General features: G+C 45.5%; 1 long non-coding RNA gene across 1 annotated transcript; it reads right to left on the bottom strand.

Annotated features, from left to right (window-relative positions):
• Nucleotides 1-1,738: 1,738 nt before the first annotated feature.
• LOC123332486 lies at nucleotides 1,739-4,847 on the bottom strand. Its single transcript, XR_006549248.2, has 2 exons — nucleotides 4,791-4,847; nucleotides 1,739-4,412 (listed from the first exon to the last, which is right to left on the bottom strand). It is a non-coding gene; the product is annotated as an uncharacterized LOC123332486 (long non-coding RNA).
• Nucleotides 4,848-10,861: the final 6,014 nt, after the last annotated feature.

Here is a 10,861-nt window from a genome sequence, read left to right as displayed (position 1 = left end):
GTGGGGTTTTTATTTTTTGGCTAATAAAAATTTCCTTTCTTTGTAACATAAAATACAAACATAATGGATGGTAATCTACAATTTATAAATTATAATTATTATTGCTATTAATTCTAAGTGCCTCACCACTAGAACATGTCAGAATTACAAGATGTTCCCAGAGTCTGCACAGACACACACACGGGTCTAATGAAAAGCCTGTGATAAGACTCAGGAAGAGATGCATTCATCCATCCTCCAGTTTGCCATGTGTTTTTGCTGTAACTTTAGCACCAGCTGGGTGATGTGTAGTCATGTCTATCTTCCTTTCCATATGGTTTAACTCACACCCCAGCAATAACTCAGTAATATGATAACCACAGAGCCGACTGATAATTGATGTTAAATGACATTTTAAAGACACATTTAAACTTGCCATTAAAGTTTAATTTGGCAGAGCAAATGGAAAGACCATTAAGACAAAAATCCAAGGAATTTTGACAAATCAAGTGCCTGCTTTGTACTGTTAGGGTTTATAATCATCACTAAAGAGTAGACAACCCTGGGATTTAATGTTGCATGTGGGATATTATGTTTTCTTAACCATGAACAAGAATACAGAGCCAAATAGACACTTGGGTTGAAGAATACAGGACAGTATTTGTTTCACAAGAGACATAGGACCTTGCACTTAAAATTTTTAATGACTTGGGGGCAGTGAAATAGGCGACGGGGATGAAGAGGTAGAAACCTGCACGTATAAAATAAGCACGCCACGGGGGCACAGCAGAAGTGTGGCTGAGAACATCGTAGTTACTCTGTATGGGGGCAGTCCTCTCATAACCTGTGCTCACGTCAAATCACCATACAACATACCTGAAGCTAGCCTGATATCATATATCAACTATATCACAATTGTTTAAAAAGGGGAAACATTCTGAATGACTTTATATGCTTTCCTACTCTACTTTGTAAATTAACTAGCAAGACCTAGACTCAGAGTCCAAAGTTTTGTATTCCTGAAATCACATTGCATCACATGTTCAAAAACTTTGTTTACTTCACAAGCAGAGACTGACCATAACATCAAACATTTAGCAATAGTTTAGATTTTTAAAAAAAATTTTGAAAGTTGTCTCTTTCTGGGTTAAGAGTCTAACTACTATTCACCAATAAGCCCTCAGTGGAAAGATGCAGGTGTCTTTGCTCCAGTGATAGCAAAGTGGATCAGGAACTATGAACACATTCACAGAGAGGCTGAAGGCACTTGTTGCGAGCTTCGTGGGCATGGCCACGTGTGTCTAGAAATGCCTGGTTAGCTTGTGTCTGCACTGAGACATCTGTGCAAATTCTTGGATGGCCTGCTTGCAAACTGCTTTCATCTCGTAGCAACTCATATGCCTGTGTGCCTAGGTGTCTGCTCAGTCGGTCAGCCATGCCTGACTCTTTGTGACCCCATGAACTGTAGCCCACCAGGCTCCTCTGTCCAGGGAATTCTCCAGGCAAGAATACTAGAGTGGGTTGCCATTTCCTTCTCCAGGGGATCTTCCCACCTAGGGATGGATCGAACCTGTGTGTCTTGTCTCCTGTATTGGCAGGTGGATTCTTTACCACTGAGCCACCAGGGAAGCCCCAGCTAGTATCTTTATACACTGCAATTTGTATTTTTATGTAAAGCGGTTATTCTTAACCTTGGATACACAGTATAATCTACCAGACTTTTTTCAAAAAATAGAAAAATTGAACAGAATTTCTGAGGGGACAGTCCAGGCATTGGGCTTTTTTTAAAGTCCCAGGTAATTATGATTGCAGTGGGGGTTAAGACCCATTGATTCGGCATGTCAATATTTACCTAAGTTCTACTGATAAGGTTCCACGTAATCCTCTGTCTTGCCAACATGAGATTACCTTTTATACTTTCTATAGTGTGTGACTCCTTGATCCCCTGTGAATTACTTCCTAGATTTCACAAACTCAGTCTTTCTTTTGCAAGTATTCCCCAATCCCTTATTAAGCTGTACTTGGCAGTTGGCATTGGAATCTCAGAAAAACGCAAGTCTTGACCGTTGTCCGCAAGGAATTCACGGTTTTCTAGGGCTGAAATACAATGCTACAGAAGAAAACCCAAGGTACTTATTTTCCTTGGAAGCATCTGCAGGGATCCTACAGAGGGCATTTCCCTCGGGTTATGTCTTAAAGAACCTTGGGCTTGGCAGTTCAGAGGGCAGCAGGTGAGGTGGTAAGGACGCAGTTGTGAGAGCCAGAGGTGGAAGGCTGTGTTCCTGACAGATGCCCCATGGCCGAACGCTGCTGGAGCGGCTATTTCAGGCGAGGAGCCCTGGAAACGGGGCTGGGGACGGCGTAGGCTCGGGATGACAGAGGCGCCTCAGACGCCGTGTTTAAGAGTTGAGCCCAGCTTCACAGCAGTGCTGGGAGGCCCACAGTCAAGCGTGTGTTTCAGAAGGACACTGACCACAGCGGAGGAGACAGACCGGGGTGAAGCCAGTGTGGGAGGGAAGGAAATCCCCTGCTCGGCTCTCCCTCTCCCGTCCTCCGTTCTCACTCTCCAAACCCACCTGCTCAACCTTGCGCGTCACTGGGCAGGAGACAGGCTTACGAAGCTGCTCACGTGCACGCCGGCCATGTCGCCGCTGAAGACCAGCCGCTCTCCTGAGGAGGCTTCGGAGAGAGGCTCTTATTTCCCAGATCCTGGCCTGGGACGCCAGAAGACTGGACTTCTAGCAAAGGACTGAGGACATCACTCAGGAACCGGTGGGGATTTTGCTGGAGCCTCATCAACCCAGAGGCTCGGGTATTAAACTCAGCGTGGCAAGTTCCCACGGCTGGGATCCAGAGTCTCTGGAGGAGAAGGGGAACCAGAGAAAACGAGCCTGTTACACGGTTCCTCGAGGGTGACTCCGTCAGGGAAGGGGGACAAGCCCATAACCTTGTGTGATATCCTAGGCGGGGCCAGAAGCTTCCATCAGGGTCCACTCGTGTCTGAGCCCTGATGACTCTGCGTCTTACTAACTGTGGCCTCAGGGGCAAGTCACAGCCTACAGTCAAGTTTCCATCTCTACACTGGGGTGAGGACTTCCCTGGTGGTCCAGTGGTTAGGACTCTGAGCGTCCACAGCAGGTGTTGTGGGATTGATCCCTGGTTGGGGAGCTGAAGATCCCACACGCCACGTGGTGCAGCCAATACAAACCTACTTCATGTGCCTGTGGTCAGGATTAAATTAGAGCGCACAGAGAGGGCTTACAAAACGCCGGCTTAAACAGTGTTCGATGAAATCTGGCTCTCGTTAACATTCTTCTTAGCATTGATATCAATGCCACAGATGTCTCACAGCAGAGTCCGGGAAATTCCTGTACAGGAGCATACGTTTTTGAGCACGAAGGCACCAAAACACAAGTAGATTTCAATGAGACTCACTGAACTGGTCCTCATGACCAGAAACCGCAAAGAGCAAGAGACAAAAAGAGAACGACGTATGTTCTGGGCCCTGCTGCCAAGCGTGCGTGCCGGTCATCGGCAGGCGGTGAAATACAGGCATTTACTTTCTTCCTTTTTTTCAGTGCATCAGATTTTTGTGTTATTTTGTTTTTACTGATTTTTAAAATCTCATCAATAGATAAGACAGAAAATCTATTTCCACGTTTGGGGAAAAATAAGATGTGGTGTGTATGAAAGTCCACACACACAAAAGTAGGGATGCACTTCACACACATTTAGTAGCTTCCCGGTTCCCTGTGCCAGGAACTCACACGTTTCCCCGGGACTCAGTGGAGCCCTTACTTCACGCCTGGCTGTCTAGTGGCCACTGGAAGCCCCAGCTAGTGGCTCCAGAGCTGTCTACTTGGCCCTCGGTCCGGCCTTGATGTGTGGGTTGGGGTTCACCCCCAGCTTCCTCCCTTTCCCCACTTCACACAAAGCCCAGGTTAGGACAAAAGGCCGTGACATTCGGGAACCCAAAGAGGAGGAGCCTGGGACCCCACACACGGGTGTGACGCACTGTGTAAAGAAGCACACCGTGGGACACCAGCGTCCACACCGAGCGGCCTCAGTGCTTGAGACGCTGAAAGGGAACGAGGGTGAGCACACAAGGCCTGAGAGAAAAGTGCCGGAAGCGCGTTCGCTGATGATCCGACGTAGAAGAAAATGAAAAGGCAGCCAGGGACACCGACACGACACTTCCCGAGAAGTTCTCTGATGAGCACGGATATAAAAAGACCATGTTAAAAAATAAAGATGAAAACGGGTGGAAGGAGGGGACTCTTACGTGGAATGAATCCATGTGCAGCACAAACCAAGTCTGCAAACCATCAGGACCTCAGCTGACCCCAGTGGAGGACAACTCACAGTCTGCAAACCATCAGGACCTCAGCTGACCCCAGCACAGGACAAGTCAAAGTCTGCAAAGACAGCCAAGTCTGGGGGCCAGGATAGGAAGAGGTTGGTACATGTGGAAATTATGTGTATCTTCCTCATTATAAAAGGAATGTTGTATTGTTTGCATAAATCTGGAAAACAAACCTATGAAGTGAAGTGAAAGTCGCTGAGTCGTGTCCGACTCTTTGTGACCCCATGGACTATACAGTCCATGGAATTTTCCAGGCCAGAACACTGGAGTGGGTAGCCTTTCCCTTCTCCAGGGACTCGTCCCAACCTACGGATCATATCCAGGTCTCCCACATTGCAGCCAGATTCTTTACCAGCTGAGCCGCCAGGGAAGCCCAGCAAATATTTAAAAATCCCGTAACATCTCAGATATTGGAGAAGGAAATGGCAACCCACTCCAGTGTTCTTACCTGGAGAATCCCAGGGACGGGGGAGCCTGTTGGGCTGCCGTCTATGGGGTCGCACAGAGTCGGACATGACTGACGCAGCTTAGCAGCAGCAGCAGCAGCATCTCAGATGCCCCGTGGTTCACTGGTTAAGACTGTGCTCACAGTGCAGGAGGTACAGGTTTAGTCCCTGGTCGGGGAAGATCCCGCATACTGCAAGGCCCAAAGCAAACAAGCAAACGAACAAACACTCAAACATGTCTTCCAAAAAAATCTTAAAACCTCACAATGTAGAGTTAAGTTATTCTGGCATTTTTATATATCAGAATCAGGCCATATTCAGAATACAATTTGGTGTTTTATTTTCCTGTCATGGGTGCTTTCCTGGATCATTATTTTATGCTCTACGAGCATGCTTCCTGAAAGTAACTACGTACTCTTCCATCGTCTCTACTTTAACCATCTCCCTGCTTTTGGACATTTAGTTGGTATGTTGCAACATTATGAATAACCCCACAGCTAAGTTCTTTGGCAAAATCTTTGGATAAGTTTCTTCCTTAGGATCTTTTTTCTAGAGGTGGAATTACCTGGGGCAAAACATTTTTAAGAATATCAATATATATGGCTTGCTGCCTTCCAGAACAGTTGTTTGACAATGTTTGAAAGTTCTAACACAGGGCGATGCTAACTGACCCAGAGGGAGCGCTGTTAATTAGTTTCTAGTTTTCATATGGCTTATCCAGCAAAGAAAATTACACTTACACCAAAAAAAGTAAAATACACCGTAGAGACGGAAATGAAGCTTTGCTAGAAAATCATATAAGCAACCAGCTGTTCCAAATGCATTTCAGGGCTGTCAACCCAGGAAAACATATCCCAGGTTGCGTGAACTTGTAACTGTGACCACAACATCACTGTCATCGATCTTTACATGACAGGATATCAAGGAAGACGATCCAGGACCAGTGGCATTTTATTTCAAAACATGTATGTACCGCACTGTGATCTGTGTAAAGAAAACACAGAAAAATACTGGAAGTTAATGCACCAAAGTATGAAGAATAATCCAGTTAGGGAGAGATTTTTTGTCTTGTTTACTTCCCTATTTCATGTAGTATGTTTGTATCACTTGGTGGTGGGAGAAAAGGGAATTTTTTTAAATGATAAGCAAGAAAGATCCCTGAAGACACAGGAGGAAAACCAATAGATTGTGATGTTCGATATAAATCCACAGCCTGGGGGTAAAAATTATTTAAGAAGATGGTTTGTATGCATTTCGATGAATGGGAATGACCACTAAAAGACACGTGACCTCTTCCAACAGGTTACAACAAATAAAGCCCAGTTCTGTTTCTGACATTGTTTTAGGAGAGTAGATAAGGAGACGTGCTTTCACGATAGCGTGTCTCCATTCTAGCAAAGCGTTTGAAGACTTGTCTTTTAATAGCACCCTTGGTAGTAAGATGGGCTACCCTGGTGGCTCAGCTGGTAACGAATCCGCCTGCAACGTAGGAGACCCTGGTTCGATTCCTGGGTTGGGAAGACCCTCTAGAAAAGGGATAGGATACCCACTCCAGTATTCTTGGGCTTCCCTGGTGGTAAAGAATTTGCCTGCAATGTAGGAGGCCTGGATTTGATCCTTGGGTTGGGAAGATCCCCTGGAGGAGGGCATGGCAACCACACTCCAATTATCTTTCCTGGAGAATCCCCATGGACAGAGAAGCCTGGTGGGCTGCAGACCATAGAGTCATAAAGAATCAAACATGACTGAGCGCCTAAGCACAGCACAAAGTGAGTGTGGACACCCAACAGTGTTGATTTAGATGGACCTCTCAAGTAGATCATGGACCTTAAGACACATGCTTGCAGTATCTCATTATACAACCATCACAAATACATCAAGGCCCGTAATAGACGATTCCCCTGGTCTCCCAGGTAAAAATAAGTCCAACTGACTATTTAGCTCATCTACGGCATTTGTGTTTTCCTTCTGTTTCTACGTGTTCTCATATAAGTTTCTTCAGCACAGAATCCCCTCATTCATATATTTGCACTGCTCCAAAGCCCTAGAAACAAGGGTTCTTGCATTCCACACAGAAGAACACACTCGTCTATCCTCAGGTCATTTTATGAAAAGATGATAATTTAGAAAAACTTTCCAGAAGAAAACTAGAATGTTCTCCTCTATTCCATACTTTCAATAAATTGGATGAAGAGTTGAAAAATTCCATAAAGTCTAAGTTTTTGTACAGCAGAGAGAATATGGACAGGGTTGACAGCAAATAAACCAGCCCATCAGCTGGAAAGCATGGGATAAATCTCACAAGATACCTGTAAATCTCAGTATGTAGGTTGATTAAGTAGGGGACAGAGCCGTTCTAGCTTGAAGAAATTCTAGATGCTTCCATAGACCACAAGCTTAGCCTGATTCAATAGTGACTCGGCTGAAATACCATTGAATTAGACTGTGTTCAACAACAGAGACAGACAACTTCCACCTTGGACACAATTGCTTTGTCCTATCAGACCGAAGTCTGGCTGTTTGCAAAGAACACATTGAAAAGTTAGACCCTCTGAAAGATTAAAAACAAAAACAAAAAAAACTCTGAAAGTCATGTAATAGAACAATAATTCAATGAACTGTGGATGTTTACCCTACAGAGGAGAGAAGACTCAGAAAGCTGTCTCCCAACATTTCAACAGCCTTTACGTGGAAGAAATTTGAAACTGGTTTTCAGTTGTCCCCGAGGACATTCGCTTAATGAATGTCCCTGTTCATTTGCTTAATGAACAGCACTTATAGAGAAGAAGGCTTCTGTGTTTCAAATGAAAGATTGTTCAGCAACTGGCTGGGTTTATTCGAGAAGCAGTGCTAGCGTATGATGCGTGTCTTTCTCTGGCTCGCCTCCTTAATACGCTCAGCTCTAGGTCCATCCAGGTCGCTGCAGTCGGCGCTGTTTCATTCTTCTTTGTGGGTGAGTAATATTCCACTGGGTGAATATGCCACATCTTCCGTATCCAGTCGTCTGTGGAGGGACATGTAGGTTGTCTTCCTGTCTTGCCTATTATAAATAGTGCTGCTATGAACGCTGGGGTCTGTGTATTTTTAGAAGTATGATTTCCTCCAGGTAGATGCCCAGGAGTGGGACTGCTGAATCATAGAGTAGCCCTGTTTTAGTTATTAAGGAACCCCCATGCTGTAGTCCACAGTGGCTGCACCAGCTGACATTCCCAGCAGTGCAGGAGGGTTAGCCTTCTTCCAACAGCTGCCTGGTGTGCCTGTTGCGTGGGTCACTCATGATCTACCGAACCGGTGCCCTGGTGATGGGTGTTTACCTCGCTTCCGTCTTCTCTTAGTGCAGACAATGGCGCTGGGACGTCCTCTGACACGTCCTTTTGACACAAACATATTCATAAGCTGAATTCCTAAAAGTGGAATCACTAGACAGAGGCTATGTGCCTTTTAAATTTTAGTAGATGTTCTCAGTCTTCCGTTGGAATTTGGCAGGCAGGATGGAATTGCCTTTCACTGGGATCGTAGCAATTTCACAGCCTCCAATAATGTATGAACGCTGGCAGTTTCAACTCGGCTCGGTGGACCTTTCCTTCCGTGAACACCAGATGGCGGAACAGGCCCTGATGTGTCTGCCACGGTGACTCGCAGACAAGCTGCAAAGACTTGAAGCCTCGTTTTTGGTTCTGTCAATTCAGACTCTGGGCGTGCATGTGGCCAACCGGTGGTGCCTTACTGAACTTCTGTGGATAGAGGTGTCTTGGTCCACCAGTAATAGCAGATGGCAGCCTGTACCTTTTTTTCCCCCTTTACTGGAAAGCACCCTAAAAAGATCCTCATCTCTGGTCCACAGTTCTTCCCTGTTACCCAGACACCACCTTTTCTCCAGCCAAATGAAAATGTGCAAAAGGAATAGAGAACACCAGTCAGCAACCCAAACTCTTACAGCAACACTTATGTGTGAAAGTGACTTATTTCGTTCATGTTTCTGCAACAAGGGAGTGTAGGAACAGATGTATGTCACAGAAGAACATTTCTTCGAGCAAATAGAAATGAATAATTAAAGTTGATATATTTACTATGATAAGGCTTCCATTTGGCAGAACACCAGCAAACCAATTTCACAGCAGAAATATTTTTTATTTTTTCCTGGAGAGTGTGTCATTTGAGCAGAATAACTTCAATTAGAGTTGTACCTGCTTGGCAACTGATGAATACAATTTGAGACGGGAGTTTATACAGATGTGCTGTGCTGTGCTTAGCCGCTCAGTCGTGTCCGACTCTTTACGACCCCATGGGCTGTACCCAGCCAGGCTGCTCCGTCCATGGGATTCTCCAGGCAAGAATACTGGAGTAGCCTATCCCTTCTCCAGGGGATCTTCCCCACCCAGGAATTGAACTGGGGTCTCCTAAAATGCAGAGGATTATTTACCAGCTGAGCTACCAGGGAAGCGCATTTATATAGATAACTGCCCCCAGGCCCCAGTCCACTGCCCACAAATACGGAAAACGTACTCACCAGTGTGTATGTGCCCACCTGTACAACATTCTCTAAACTGCAGGGGAAGATTTTTTCATCAATCCACCATTCCCCTCAAAGGTCACCAGGTAGGAGGTTAATAAAACTTTTCCTGAGCTGCCTAGTCAGGACCTGTATTGACACCCTATTACATGGTCGATTTCTATTCCTCCTGAGCAAATGACAGAGGTTTTATTTGCAAAGTGTCTAAGAAGAGACGTGCCTAGTTTTAGGGACAAAATCATCTAGTTGTAGTAGTTTCTTGGGACACTGAGGTCCTTAAACTGAACAGAAAGACATCCAGCCTAGAAGAAGGAAAGCTGAGATTGGTGACGATCTGCTACGTGTCATTTATCTCAGACCTAGACTAGGGCGTCATGGCCCAGAGATGCCAGATGACTTGTTCAAGTGAATACAACGTGGGCTTCCCCAGTGGCACACTGGTAAAGAACCTGCCTGCCAATGCAGAAGAGGTAGGTTCATTCCTTGGGTCAGGAAGATCCCCTGGAGAAGGGAATGGCAACCCACTCCAGTATTCTTGCCTGGAGAATCGCATGGACAGAGGAGTCTGGTGGGCTACAGTCCATGGGGTCACAAAGAGTCAGACACAACCGAGCGACTGACAGACTCACACACATGCACATATCTGACTCTACAGCCCACAGCTTCTATTATCCTCTAGAAACTTCTAATAGCAATATTGATGGGCCAAGTGTTCATCTATCGTGAAGCTACTCTTCACACACAATTCTAATAAGCTTGAGTGTATGGTTTCTCAGATCCAAGATAAGAAATGGGAGAGATGCTGCTAGGAGCTGACTACAGGGAACTGAAAGCAACAGATGGACCAAGTCTGGAGGAAACAGTACAAACCATTAAAAAGGAACTGCAGTTCAGTTCAGTCGCTCAGTCGTGTCCGATTCTTTGAGACCCCATGAACTGCAGCATGCCAGGCCTCCCTGTCCATCACCAACTCCCGCAGTCCACCCAAACTCATGTCCATCGAGTCCGTGATGCCATCCAGCCATCTGATCCTCTGTCATCCCCTTCTCCTCCTGCCCTCAATCCCTCCCAACATCAGAGTCTTTTCCAGTGAGTCAACTCTTCACATGAGGTGGCCAAAGTATTGAAGTTTCAGCTTTAGCATCAGTCCTTCCAAAGAACACCCAGGACTGATCTCCTTTAGAATGGACTGGCTGGATTTCCTTGCAGTCCAAGGGACTCTCAAGAGTCTTCTCCAACACCACAGTTTAAAAGCATCAATTCTTTGGCTCTCAGCTTTCTTCACAGTCCAACTCTCACATCCATACATGACCACTGGAAAAACCATAGCCTTGACTAGATAGACCTTTGTTGACAAAGTAATGTCTCTGCTTTTCAATATGCTATCTAGGTTAGTCATAACTTTCCTTCCAAGGAGTAAGCATCTTTTAATTTCATGGCTGCAATCACCATCTGCAGTGATTTTGGAGCCCAAAAAAATAAAGTCTGACACTGTTTCCACTGTTTCCCCATCTATTTGCCATGAAGTGATGGGACCAGATGCCATGATCTTTGTTTTCT

Source organism: Bubalus bubalis, chromosome 3 (genome assembly GCF_019923935.1).
Source record: "Bubalus bubalis isolate 160015118507 breed Murrah chromosome 3, NDDB_SH_1, whole genome shotgun sequence".
Taxonomy (NCBI): domain Eukaryota; kingdom Metazoa; phylum Chordata; class Mammalia; order Artiodactyla; family Bovidae; genus Bubalus; species Bubalus bubalis.
The sequence above is the reverse complement of the archived record's forward strand: the minus strand, read 5'-3'. Positions and strand labels throughout refer to the sequence as shown.